The sequence below is a fragment of the Mixophyes fleayi genome, chromosome 5 (assembly GCF_038048845.1).
Source record: "Mixophyes fleayi isolate aMixFle1 chromosome 5, aMixFle1.hap1, whole genome shotgun sequence".
Lineage (NCBI taxonomy): Eukaryota > Metazoa > Chordata > Amphibia > Anura > Limnodynastidae > Mixophyes > Mixophyes fleayi.
Window position 1 is genome coordinate 274,693,373 of NC_134406.1, and position 13,863 is coordinate 274,707,235.

At 42.1% G+C, this 13,863-nt stretch overlaps 1 long non-coding RNA gene across 1 annotated transcript; it reads left to right on the forward strand.

Annotated features, from left to right (window-relative positions):
- The first annotated feature begins 278 nt into the window (after positions 1–278).
- Positions 279–6,272, forward strand: LOC142159350 (uncharacterized). Its single transcript, XR_012692939.1, has 3 exons — positions 279–397; positions 2,179–2,238; positions 5,489–6,272. It is a non-coding gene; the product is annotated as an uncharacterized LOC142159350 (long non-coding RNA).
- Positions 6,273–13,863: the final 7,591 nt, after the last annotated feature.

The window sequence follows — 13,863 nt, forward strand, 5'->3', positions numbered from 1 at the left end:
TAGCTTTTCAAAGTAGATTATTTAGTTTGGGGAAGCCAGAAAAATCATTGAAATTAAAATTGTCTTTAACGTGTCATAATTGAACTGAAAATCACATAAAAAGGTCAAATTAAAATAACAAATTGTACAAATTTGCACAGTATACAGAGGTTTTATTGTTTTATTTCATTTCCACCATTAATTGATTATCATGAAACAAACACAGGAAATTCAGTGATCTCTGCACACCATCAATAACATCATTATTATTCCTGCATTTGAAGAGTCAACTCTTTACATTTTACAAATACTCTCTTTTTAGGAGGACAATTCTCGGACATGGCATCAAAGAATAAAAGAGACTGTGTGCCCCAAAAATCCAAGTAATTTAGAAAAATGTGGTTATCGACGCGTTGGGGTGAGTATTACTTCATAACCTGTAGGAGAAGGTAAATAAGATATGAATCATTCTCATGAAGTGGGTTATGTATTAGTGATAGACTTAGTATAAAGTCTCAGTCCCTTCCAATCCCACATAGAGATTTCTTTCTTTATTGTAAACAGAATGTTTTGTACCTTTGTATCATGAAGCTGATGTTTCCTGGACGTCCTCCTATAACTGGGTTATACATTACACACAACATTTTTCCCCCAGCACACTGCTATAGCCAACAACAGATCTGCCATTTCTACTGTAGATAAAAATGCAAAAGTCTTTGTTGCACACATTTGCAAATGTATGTTTAAGCCATCCTGCCACGCCAAGGCGCTTTTGCTAATGGCGTGGCAGGATGGCTTAAACATACATTTGCAAATGTGTGCAACAAAGACTTTTGCATTTTTATCTACAGTAGAAATGGCAGATCTGTTGCTGGCTATAGCAGTGTGCTGGGGGAAAAAATGTCGTGTGTATGTTCCTTGCAGGATAACCCCACCCTTTCAAGCACCTCTTATGGCCTATAAATTGATTTGAGCAGCTTCCACTTTTGTGTATGGGTTATACATTAGTGACATCTCTATGTGCGTCAGATTTATATGTCAGTCATTTGTATATCAGGATTGACGCTTGTTCTTGAGGAGGGGTCACCTGATCACTAAATCACAGCCCTCTCCCCTCTCCCCTTCCTCCATACTTCAAAAAATCAGAACAAAATAAACCAAGATCAGAATCAGCACAAACCACTCCACCAATTCACCTAAAATCCCCTCAAACACGGACACTTTCTAACCAAGCTTCACCCCTTACCCTGTAAGCAGGGACGCAGAGAGGAGGGGGGAGCAGGTACTGAATACCGGGGCCCGGGTATGCCAGGGGGCACCAGAGCGCACTGAAGACTACCGACATTTTCTTTTTCTATTGTTTTCTTCTGTTTCCTGGGAGGGGTGTCGGGCAAGCAGTCCATGTGATCTCTGCATAGGCTCTCAAGTCGTATACTATGAGCTGTAACAGTCTATGGCCAAATCCCCTTCAGCTAAGGTAGCTTCAGACGTCACTGTGACATCACCAGGTCACGTGACTGACGCGGTCACATGGTACTCAGTGCGGGCAGGTTGCTGGATATCTTCCTGTTCCTGTGCTGTGCAGTGGAGAATAAGTTAAGAAGAAGAGGTGCTGGGCAGAGAGGGGGCATGTGTGACTAACGGTGCTGGGCAGCGGGGTCAAGTGTGTGTAAAGCATGTGGGCATAGGGTACATATCTAAGTAAAGCTGCTCCGTCCCTAGACTACGGGATCCCTGTAGCACCAAATGATTGTATTATCTAATGTATCTCCTTAACGAGGATATATTAAATTATTCCTTGACATGCTCTTTTCCCCTCTTAGCCACGCCCCCAATAACGCACAGCCACACCCCCAATGGCGTGGTCACAGCCCTTTTGCGGTGCACATAGGTTTCCCTTCTAGTCACCTATAGGGGGGCCCCATGAAGTTGCTGTATCGGGGACCAACATTTCTCTTGGCGGCCCTGTCTAAGTCCTAGGCATTTTGGGTCTACAATTCGGGGGAGGTTTGTGTGATACAAATAATTATCTGATCATCTTTCCACAGCTCCCAGCCCTGCTGTTTTCATACGTCTCCATGTTGTGCAGCGTTTGGAAATATCCTCAGTGGTGGAGAGATGTCAGATATCCTGATCATGTGCAGTTGGGGGTTTAGTGTTATGTCCACTAAATTAATTTTGCTTTATTGCATTTTACAGAGGGAACAGAGCTGCACCATTGTGTTGGCTGTGGAGGGCGCAGATCAGATAACGTGCCAGGTAAGATATTAAGGCTCATTTACGAAAGTTGATTGAAATACACACATGACAGCACGGCTTTGTCAAAACAGTTTTATTGCAGCATTAAAGTAGATACTAAGCACAGGCGCAAAGTACAACAACTGATATACAGTGACAATACAAATATTGAATGGGTAAGACATGGCAAGAAATACCATGTGCATCACATGCAACTGCCTTTTCTAAAACATCCATAGAGTCCAATATAGTCTGCATCATACACCATCACATAACCAGTATACCTTCATACATCCTCATACACCATCACATAACCAGTATACCTTCATACATCCTCATATACCATCACATAACCAGTATACCTCAATATATCCTCATACACCACTACACAGCCAGTATACCTCCATATATCCTCATATACCACCACATAACCAGTATACCTCCATATATCCTCATATACCATCACACAGCCAGTATACCTTCAAATAGCCTCATATACCACCACATAATCAGTATACCTTCATATAACCTCATACAGGACTTTTTTCGGGCTACACCCACTTTGTGGAATTCCCTCCTTTGCACAGTAAGACTTTCCTCTAGTCTCAAAACCTTTGAGCGTTCTCTGAAAACCCACCTCTTCAGACAAGCTTATGATATTCCTCAACCACGATCTTAATCTCCCTAGGTTACGCTATTACCACCCTCTACACAGCTAACACAAGACAACAACCCCCTGACCAAGATTGCTGTGTGACTGATCACACAGCTCACTCAGTACTTTTAACCTTTGCATTCTAGCTGGTCCAGTGTGCAATAGGATGTAGCACATGCCCTTGTGTTTCAAACTCCCATTATCCTATAGATTGAAAGCTTGTGAGCAGGGTTCTCTTACCTCTCTGTCTGTATTACCCAGTATTGTCTTATCAATGTTTGTTCCCAATTGTAAAGCGCTACGAAATTTGCTGGCACTATATAAATAAATGTTGATGATGATGATGATATACCACCACATAGCCAGTATACTTTCATATAACCTCATACACAGCCTCATATGTTACCATATAGCCAGTATACTTCTATATTGACCTGTTAGACAATGCATTATAGCCTCCTGTAACTCCACCCAGGACGTAGATTGCTCTCCCCCTATCCTCAGCAGCAGTTTTAGTGGTCGTCACTCCTCTTGTCTGCACCCATTATGTCTCCACTTAAACATAATGCATGTAGGTTTAATTGTGGTCTGGGTGAATTCACAGGAGACTCTGCTCACTATGTAAAGCTCCCCGATTACTGGGATAGACATCGCCCCAAAGCATGAGAGTTGTCAATTATGAGCCAATTACAAATCCTATTTTGCTGCTCTGACATGTCCTGAAATACTCTGACAATTATATTGCATATTTGGGTGGGACATCGCTCCCTGACAACTCAGGGTCTGATTCAAATCCTCACGTAACTTGCATTTTAAAAAAAGAGCATGGACGTGTAGTATACACATCCAATTGTATCTCTGTTAGGAACCCCTTCCAGCCAGTACAACAAAACCCGGAGTCTGCACTGAAAGTCTGGTGTTCACTGCTGCCCCTAGTGGTGGGGACAGGCCTGGCTGCAGACAAACAGAGGGTCGTGAGATGTGTACCGACTACGGGAAACCCAGGAATACAGAGTAATGGCAGGTAGCAGAGAACGTATCCAGGGAACAAGCCGAGGTCAGGGGTGACTTGCAAGCAGGAATAGTCGGGAAACACGCCAAAGGTCAGGGTCACGAGCAATATAGCGGGGTCTAAGGCACAAGCAAGATGAGTCGGGGTCACAGGCAAAGAGGCAAATCTAAGGTACAGGCAGGGGTCATACACGGCAAAGGCAATCCAAAAGGTTTCCACCAACAGCACAGAGGCAGGTAGCAAGCAGGAATCTGGAAGCTATAACTGGCAGGGAGGCTAAGCCCTCCCTGCCTTAAATACTGACTGTGGCCAATCAGAGCCTAGCTCTGATAATCACCCCCAGGCGATGCCTAATGAAAAATAGAGTATAAATTGTCCCACAGACGAGCCCCGGAAGTGACGTTCTGGTCGTCATAGCGACGTCCGGGATGCCGTTAGAGAGTTGTGGCGGCTGGGCACCGCCGCGGCTCGTAACAATCTCAAGATATTTATATTTGAATGTGAGTGTAACTACGTTCTGCATATACAGTACTATGTGTACGTAGATGGACAGAACAGAGTGCAGGACACGAACAAGCGCATGAGCAATATAATGTCACATAAGAATGTATAAAAATTATATTATAAAGTAAATGAACAAGTCTTAACAGTTTAATCATTAATACAAATATTGATTTCTTGTATAACTTTTTTTAGCATTAAATAAATAAAGAAGCTTTTAATGCATCCTGTACATACACTGCCTTTATATGGTCTATCTTACTTGCATACACATGTTCTGTGCCAGCTATTGGCAGCATACGAAGTGTTTAAAACAAAGCCTATGCCGAGTCAGTCATCAGGATCAGTCGGCATTTACACCTGCCCTGTAGCTGTGAAACCAGGCGCACGTACCAGAAACCCAGGACTTGAATCATCCTCATCTGAGTCCGAACGCCCTCGACACTCACTTACTGTACATGAGCTACCGTAGTCCGCCCCTCCCCTCCCCCATTCTGCCCCTCCAGCCGTAGGCAGTGCTCAGTCTCATTGGCGTTCAAATATTAATTACGTACAATTGCGTCCATTTGCGTAGGGTCCATTTCTGAGCATGTGCAGAGTTATTTCACACAAGATCCGCAACACAGATGGACGGACGTCCGATCATGAATCAGCCCTCAGTGTTCTCTGCCAGTACCAGTACCAGCCTAGGCTGGCAGCACAAGGGCTGGTTCTGCTTTATAGGGGGAGACACTCAGACTGAGCCGTAAATGTTTCTACTGCGCATACACAGTAAGGAAGATCACTTTATCTGCTTCCGAGTAGGACTTACGTCCGACTTTACATGACCCCCTCAGTGTTATTAACTTTTGTTCAACCAAAACCATTTGTAGAAAGAGAAGAGAGATTAGTCCGGATTAACTGCAAGTAATCTCCTAATTTAAGAAAGATATTTTGACCTTACATGGATTTGTCATGAACAAAAATATGTTTCTCTTCCAGTACAATTGATCATATAAATAAGACTAATTTCAGGAATACAGATTTTAATGTTCTATTTAATATACGTCAGGGCAATAATGTAAATATAATTTACCTTACAATCTCTTTATTCTCTCTTTCAGATTATAACCAGACCTGGAATATATGCAGCTTCTTTAAAACCCTCAAGAGTTTGACGAGTGTAAACACAGCGCCCCCTTGTGGTGGATAATGATATGTTTTATAAGACAATCTTCTGCTAATTGAGAAAGAACCGAATGATACATAAACCAATAAAATTAAATATGTTCCCTGTTTGTTATTGGATTTGCAGACTGTTACATAAATAATGAAACCAATTGTTTCTTCTTTCGCGGTGTCTACAGACGGTGGAGGCAGCCATTTTGTGCGTTATTCCAATATTTAATATACCAGTGGTGGGAATAGTGTTTGCATATGGACATCAGTTTTCACATTTAAAAAATGTCTTTGTTTTCCTGACCTCTGTCTTGGGGTAGAGCCCATCCTTTATCTAGTAAGATGCCCTGCCACGGCAGTGCTGTAGAACATGCCACGGAGATAACACTAGAGTTATGGCAACTTGTGGGCAATATGAGGCCGCTGGCATCCTCCCATCATTGTTAGACATATGGGCATATAACTGGGCAATACCATATGTCATCTTGCTGGGCACACTACTAAGTATCTTGCTGGGCACATTTCTGGACATATTACTTGGCATACTACTGGGCACATAACTGCGTATTTTAAATGGCATGTTACATCTAGCCGGGTATGTTGATATTTTACATCTCGTGTGACATATTACACCAGGCTTTGCCTATTGTTTCATGTATTTCATTTTCTTGTCTTGTTACATGATGTATAACATGTTGTTTAATAAATTACATCTTTTTGGGACTATCACTTGGCATATAACATACTGTTGAGTATATTACTACAGGGCTGTATATGGTGGTTACATGCTGTAGATTGCGGGCATGGAGATGTTATTTTGGCCATTGAATAAGATATGTTGGGCATTGGGATTGTATGCACAGTATTTAATTTTCTGCCACACTCTGCTATGTCCGACACTCTAAGTATATCATTATTTATAATAGCCAGAGATGATGCTACAATTACACAAACCTGAGCGGTCACCTAATACAAGTGGGCTCTTAAAATGACATAATTTCACTTATATAGTGTTTTATTTTCCCAAGGAGCTGCCAAACTATCTGTGAAGTTGCTGAGTCCAAATGAAAAAAAAAAACAGGCAAATTCCCATAATCAAAGACTCACCCACTCACTATGAACCCCGTTACATAATCATAGACTCACCCACTCACTATGAACGCTGCTACATAATCATAGCAAGAACTCCCCTTCACTGCTAGCCAATCACAAGCTAGTGTAGTGTAGGAGTTTTATGGGGACCTTTTTTTTTATTAGAGACCCCTATCCATTATCCTGGGACCACTTTGGTGGCAAAGTTACCACTCTGAACATCCCAATCTTGTTAATTCCCCCGTCCCTAAACATGCGGATGAATTCACTGCTGCTGTTATCTTCTGTCTTCACCACGTATCACTCATTTGAGTTGTACTTACAAACGTTAAGCAAGAATGAAAGCGTTGTATATAAACGTAGCAGTTCCTTCCTTATTGGTTTACTGATGCATTCATATCGGTTGTAACACAATAAACATAAAAAATAAAAATGAAGTACAAATGGGTGAGGTGTGGTGAAGGCAGAAGATACCAGCAGAATCCATCCACATGTTTATACAAGGCACTGCTCACATGTTTGTTTAGTAAGTGCACTCCATACAGGGGATAATCAAGAAAAGCAGCTCACTGAGAGAGTTGTTTTTTATTACATAATATGCAGAAAATCACTGAGCTTTAAGAGATTATTTATACAGAATCATGCTATTTTTTTATTTGTTTTTGTATATGGTATTTATTGGCAAAGAAAGCTCTATTTGAAATACCATCATTGCTGATTGAAGAAGAATTTGAGGACTTCATATATCATAGAAGTATTTTGGTTCTTTAGATATTTTGTATGATTGTTTATGTTCACAACACAAGTAGCGATAGAAATTCTATCTTTTTTTCACGATAATATTTGTTTAGGGACGTGTACATTCCTTTTAGAAAAGCACAGCAGTCATTTCATAGGAGCGCAGTCCATAGCTTAGTTCCCACATTTGTTCACACAATTCTAATGCACGAGTGATGTTGAAGACTCTAAACATTCTTACCAAGCCCTGATTGACTCTTAATCGAGGGCCCTACAAGCCATGTCAGAGAAGATAGAGGAAGTAGAAGAAATAACTTACGACTCTTAGGAATTCCCGAATCAGATGAAAACCCTCAATTGTCTGAATGTCTGAGCTCTGCACTATCTGCAGTTCTGGGTTTGCCTATTGATGGTGATCAAGTACACATTGAACGTGTCCATAGATTAGGTCCAGTGAGGCAAGGAGATGCCAACCGCCTTAGGCCGGGCATTGCAAGAGTCCTAGATTATAGGGCTAAACAAAGGAACTGCCCCCACTGCTATTAGAAGGTCAGAAAATATTGGTCTTCAAAGACTTCTCAGCATCAGTATCCCAAAAACGTAAGGAATTCTCCCCAGTCTGTCGCCACTTAGTGTTGCACATAAACGATTTGCTCTCTTATATCCAGCTAAATTGAGAGTAGAGGACAATAGTCACACTGTGATTTTTACAGACCCTCACAAGGCTATGGGTTAGATTTACTAACAGGCGTGATGCATGGCGGCTTGCGGCTTGAAGCCGCCATGCATCGCGGCGGTTTTCCAGCGGGTTTGCATTGCAAACAGCCGGATTTACGAATGGGCGCATTCCATCTTCAATTTGAAGCTGCCGGCGATGTAACGGCGGGATGTAATGCTCAAAGCCGCCGGCGGCTTTGAATAGAACATGGCGCTTTTGCTTTAAATGACGGCGCTTTCGTGTAAAGGCGGTTTTTTTGAAAATTACACCTGTCTCCTGACCTGTTACTATTGGCTATTTTCAAAGTCAGGAGATTTGACATCACAAGCCCTATATAAACCACTGGCCTGACACTTTTTTCTCTGATAGGGTTTAGAGGAGTTTTGTGAGAGGAGTTTGGAGGATTGTGGTTTGCTGAGAGTTGGTGAGAGTTGGAGTTTGGTGGATTGGTGGAGCGATATCTGTTTGAAGTGTGAGTAGTCCTGTGGTATTTTTCTGTTTTGTACATTTATTTTCTCTTTTATTTTCTGTCTTGTATTTTTTGTATTAGACTTGTCCTTTGTCTGTGTTACTTGTGTGTGACTGTGTTGAGAGTGTGTCTGTAGGTAGTCTAGTTTGTCCTTTGTGTTTGTCAGTCCTTCAGTGGTTTGTGTTTTTCTGTGTTAAAATGTCCAGAGATAGGAGGGGAGAACAGGCTGAGGAGAGGGAGATGGAGGTTGAGGGGTCAGAGGAGGGAGAGGGAGAGTTTGAAGAGACAGGACAGGGCAGGAAGACAAAGACAGGGAGGAATGTGCGTTTCTCACATGATGAGAATTGTGTGCTGGTGCACAATATTATTCCCTGCTATGAGGTCATCCTAGGCAACCTGGCAGCCCGGACTCGTCTAAGGCGGCGTCACCAATTGTGGGGGCGTGTCTGTGATGCCGTGAACGCGGTGGGCCCACTGAAGCGACACAGTGGCCTAGTGGTTAGCACTTCTACCTTACACCACTGGGATCATGAGTTCGATTCCCGACCATGGCCTTATCTGTGTGGAGTTTGTATGTTCTCCCTGTGTTTGCGTGGGTTTTCTCCGGGTGCTCTGGTTTCCTCCCACACTCCAAAAACATACTGCTAGGTTAATTGGCTGCTATTAAAAATTGACCCTAGTCTCTGTCTGTCTATCTCCCTCTTTGTCTGTCTGTGTGTGTGTGAGTCTATATTAGGGAATTTAGACTGTAAGCTCCAATGGGGCAGGGACTGATGTGAATGAGTTCTCTGTACAGCGCTGCGGAATTAGTGGCGCTATATAAATAAATGATAATGATGATGATGATGATGATGAAGCGGACAGTGGCGTGCTGCCGCAAGCGCTTCTCGGACATTAAGAGAAGGCTGAAGGAAAAAATGGCCCAGGAAAGGAGGTCTACAAGGCGCACGGGTGGTGGCCCCCCACTTCGTGTAGAGTACACCAGATAATGCCGGCTGAGATTGTAGAGGGCAAAAATGTGCAGGACACCGATTCGCCCTCTTTTGGCCAAGTAGTTGGTGAGTTATTTGGTTTTTTTACCCTAACAGTATTTTAAATGCTTTTTTCTTTTTAAACTTTTTTTTTTTAACAAATTTTTTTAGTTTTTAAAAGTGTATTTTTTACTCTATTAGTTTGTAAAGTACTTTTTTTTTTTTTAAAAAAAAACAGTTTTTTTATTCGCAAACAATTTTTTTAAAAAAACTGTATATTTTTAAAATGTTTTTTGCTGCAAATACATTGTATGCTTTTTCTGTTACATCCAGAATCGCCAGGACCGCAGTTCAGTCCCAGTCCGAGACCTACACCTCCACCTTCAGCGAGAGATTCGGGCACAGACGAGCAAGCAGGTGCGTGATTTATGTTTAGGAGAGAAATAATGGAGTTAATTGATTTTCTGTGCAAATGTTGCTGTCAATGTAATTTTTTTTTTTTTTTTTATGGGTTGCAATGTGAACTTAGGGCTACATTTACTAAACTGAGATGTTGCCTATAGCAACCATTCAGAATATACCTTTACTTTATTTATTGCATTCCACAAAATGACAGCTAAAATCTGATTGGTTGCTATGGGCAACATGTCCACTTTGTAAAGCACGCAGTTTAGTCAAAATACCCCAGCATGTACTACACAGAGGGAGTACTAAAATAGTAGTAGTTTACCCCAAAGCACGGTCTAGCAGCATTTGGATGACTAAATTTTCATATTTATAGGTTAAAAATACTTTGCTTATTTAGCCCCCTCAACCATACATAGTCCAAATGATAATGGGTATTAAAAGGATAATAAGTGCATCCTTAAGCAGGTAGCATAGGACAAGAAATCAGGAATGCAAACATTGTGAAACAATCTGTAGTTGCAAAAGATTATTCTTTCCTATCTAGTGTTCAGAATGCAATATACAAACATATTATATCCTATATACTTACCGTCATTTTTCATACACAGGGCCGTCTTCATACCAGGCACCTCACCCTGCAAATGTCCCCTGAGCCAGATGATCAAACCATCATCACCCTGGAAAGAGTGGATGCCCCTGTGTCTGGCCTCCAGGATGTTTCACCTGTCCCTGCTGAACAACCAGAACACCAGCAACCTGCACCTCCAAGTATGGACCCAGCCAGAGAAATGGCGCTGTCTATTGGTGCTTTCCAGCAGCAGCAAACAATATTTATGCAAAGCCAAACTCGCCACATGTCACAAATTGCGGCCCAGTTGAGGCGGTTACACCGCACAAATAGCCAGATCCCTGCTACAATCAACCGTCTGGCTAATGCCTGGGAACAAACCAATGTGCAGATGGACCAAATGACTGGGGCTGTGGAGGCCTTACATTCCTCCGTTAGCGAGGGGAATGCGAACGTGACCCGGCTGGCAGGGCAACTACAGCAGGAACTTATTGCCCGCTTGCTGGCACCATTTTCTTCTGCCGCCACCAGTACCGCTAGTACGCCGAGCAGATCAGCCCAGAGTACTCCTCCAAGGAGAGGTGCTCGCACCAGGGGTGGCCGAGGGAGAGGAGAGAGTGGCTTCCGAGGTGGTGATGTGCCAGCAAAAAGGCAGCGCTAGTGTTTGTTTTTTGTAATTTCTTCAAATGTTTTTTCATGCATGTGTATGCATTGGCAAATAACCTTTATTGTGTTAAACTGTAATAAATGCTGTTTAATTTCAATGCTCTCAGTCTTTCTTTTCATCAAATTAAACAAGAGTATACTGGTTTGGGGAAAAATGCACTAATTTCACTTACACATTGACATGTGCCTGTAACTTTCTAGGGACGTTCACATTTACTACATGAGGAACACACACTGTCCTCTGTTTAAAAGTTAACATTTGGGCTAAAAAATAAAAAAACACTCACATCCAACACATCTTAGATCAATACATGTTTCTCCTAGTATGCACTTACATGTAAAGTAAAGCTGATTGTAATGAGACGGTCTGTATTGTGCCTCCCCCCTGTGTGCTCTGCACATCACCAAATGGGACACGGACCCCCTACTTGTTCACTGTCTACTGCAATAATCGGTGGGGTAAGTTGATGTAATGCAAGATTATGTATCAAACAGCCAGCAAGGATAATATCAGACCCCTTTTCAGGTGCATACATAGCACCCCACCAGATTATTCTAGTAACCTGAACCTGGTTTACAAGAGTACAAAGGTACGCTATAACACACCTCTACTAGCGGGTATGTGGCTCATTGAATTTGTGCTGTGCAGATGTCTGAGAATGCAGCAGAGGAGTCATAAGCCAGAAACCCATTTTTTATTTAGTAAATGTAGAATTGCTTTTACACTCTATTAAGGGATAACTATGTAATGACATATTGTGCATTCTGATTTTGGACAAACACCAGTATTCTTGAGGATTTGTTGCAATTTAAAAATAAAAAACAACACATGTGGAAATCAGTCAATAGATTACATGGTGGGAAAACACAATAAAAAAAAAAAAGGTACACTGAAATTACAAGACACTGTGGCCTTTTTACATATACACTCCCAAAGGAGCTAACTTTGTACATGAAATGGCCCTTTCCCTTCTGTTCTGATTGACAAAATACCTCTAACAGCACACTGTTTGAACAATCTCGCCGCTCACAAGCAGCGCTTTCATTTTGGTCTTTTGAATGGCGGTTTTCCGGCGGCTTTAAAAAAAACCCTAATAGTAAATCCGGCTGTTTGTATGTTGAACATTGTTGAAACCGTCATGGTGCTTTATACAGAGGCGGGTTTGAAAACATCATTTCTGGTCATTTGGACGACGGGTTTAGCGTTAGTAAATCCGGTGATGGCTAAACCGCCGCCAAACCCGCCGAAAGTCGGCGAGTTTACAAACACGCCTGTTAGTAAATCTAGCCCTAAGTCTCATTTTCTAAATGCCAGGTCACCAGCACGGTCACCAGATCACCCTTTTATACTTGGGAAACCCACAGACATTGGCAGGTGTAAAGAAACGGGCATGGTGTATGGAACCAGAGTTACAATTCCATATTCTAATCCATACCCGGACTGTACTTTTTAGACCTGTTGTTCTCAGGAAGTAACATCTCATTTTAAAAGCACTTCAGGGGTCAAATTCCACCTTCATAGGGAACACTAAGGAGTTGAGTGAATTAAGTTACCATTGCTTCTACTGTTTGCTCCATATTGTCCACTAGTGAGCTCTACAGACATCCAGGAGCCGGACCCAGCAGGACACCTGGGGGAGGTAAGGGAGGGGAATGGATAGTGTGAGAAGCCCACCAATCGAGACGTTTTGCAACTCCCCTGGGCAGGCAGTTCCCAAGGTGGGATTGTGAGGTGATAAAAGAGGCCAGCCTGGGAGCTGAGAAAGAGTGACTGACTTTTGGCCAAGAGGTGATGCTCTGACAGAGATTCGCTGTGAAACATATCTCACTGGATTTATTTGAACTGATTTCCTCAATTGTTGAACCTTCTATTGTTAAGGGGAGCTGCTGTATTTAATCCTGTTCTGCAGAATAAATATCCTTCTATTTTTCCACTAATACCATTTCTGAGTGATTTGGGAACCACGTATCTTCACAGCAGAGATAATAAATGACATAGAATACTTCGGAAGGATCTCAGGCCTATCTATAAATTGGTATAAACCAGTGAAGCTGTGCCCGGGAGAGAGGAACGGTTGTCCTGAATGGGGCCAAGACTTCACATTCCGCTGGGCACCCAAACATGTCACATAATCAGGCATCCAATTACCAAAAATTATCTCTAACCTATATTGTCTAAACATCTCCATTTGTATAAAGGGAATGAAAGGGAACTTGGACGGGTGGAAAGGTCTGATGCTGTCATATACAGGGAGAGCACACCTCATTAAGATGACAACTTTTTCTAAATTGCTTTACTACCTTCAAACACTCCCTGTCCTGCTCCTCCAAAGAGATATAATGCAGATTAACAGCATAAATTGAAAATGTATATGGTCAGATCACGTAATGGTCTGATCAAATTACAACAAAGTACATCAAACGAAGGGATACATTTTCCAGATGTTAGAAATTATAACTATGCCTCATTGATACTGTATCTCAGGGACTAGCTTCAGAACAGCGACCTAATCAGTTTCCACCAACTGCATGATCAGGAGATCACCCAGGAATTGCTGGATAGTCCTTGTTGTGGACTACGAGGAAGGTTTGAAATGTCATTCATCACAAGACTGGTCTTAACACACATAATTCGGTGCATTTACTGCTATTGTTAAATACAGCTTTTCAGGATGGTGCAGCAGCCTACC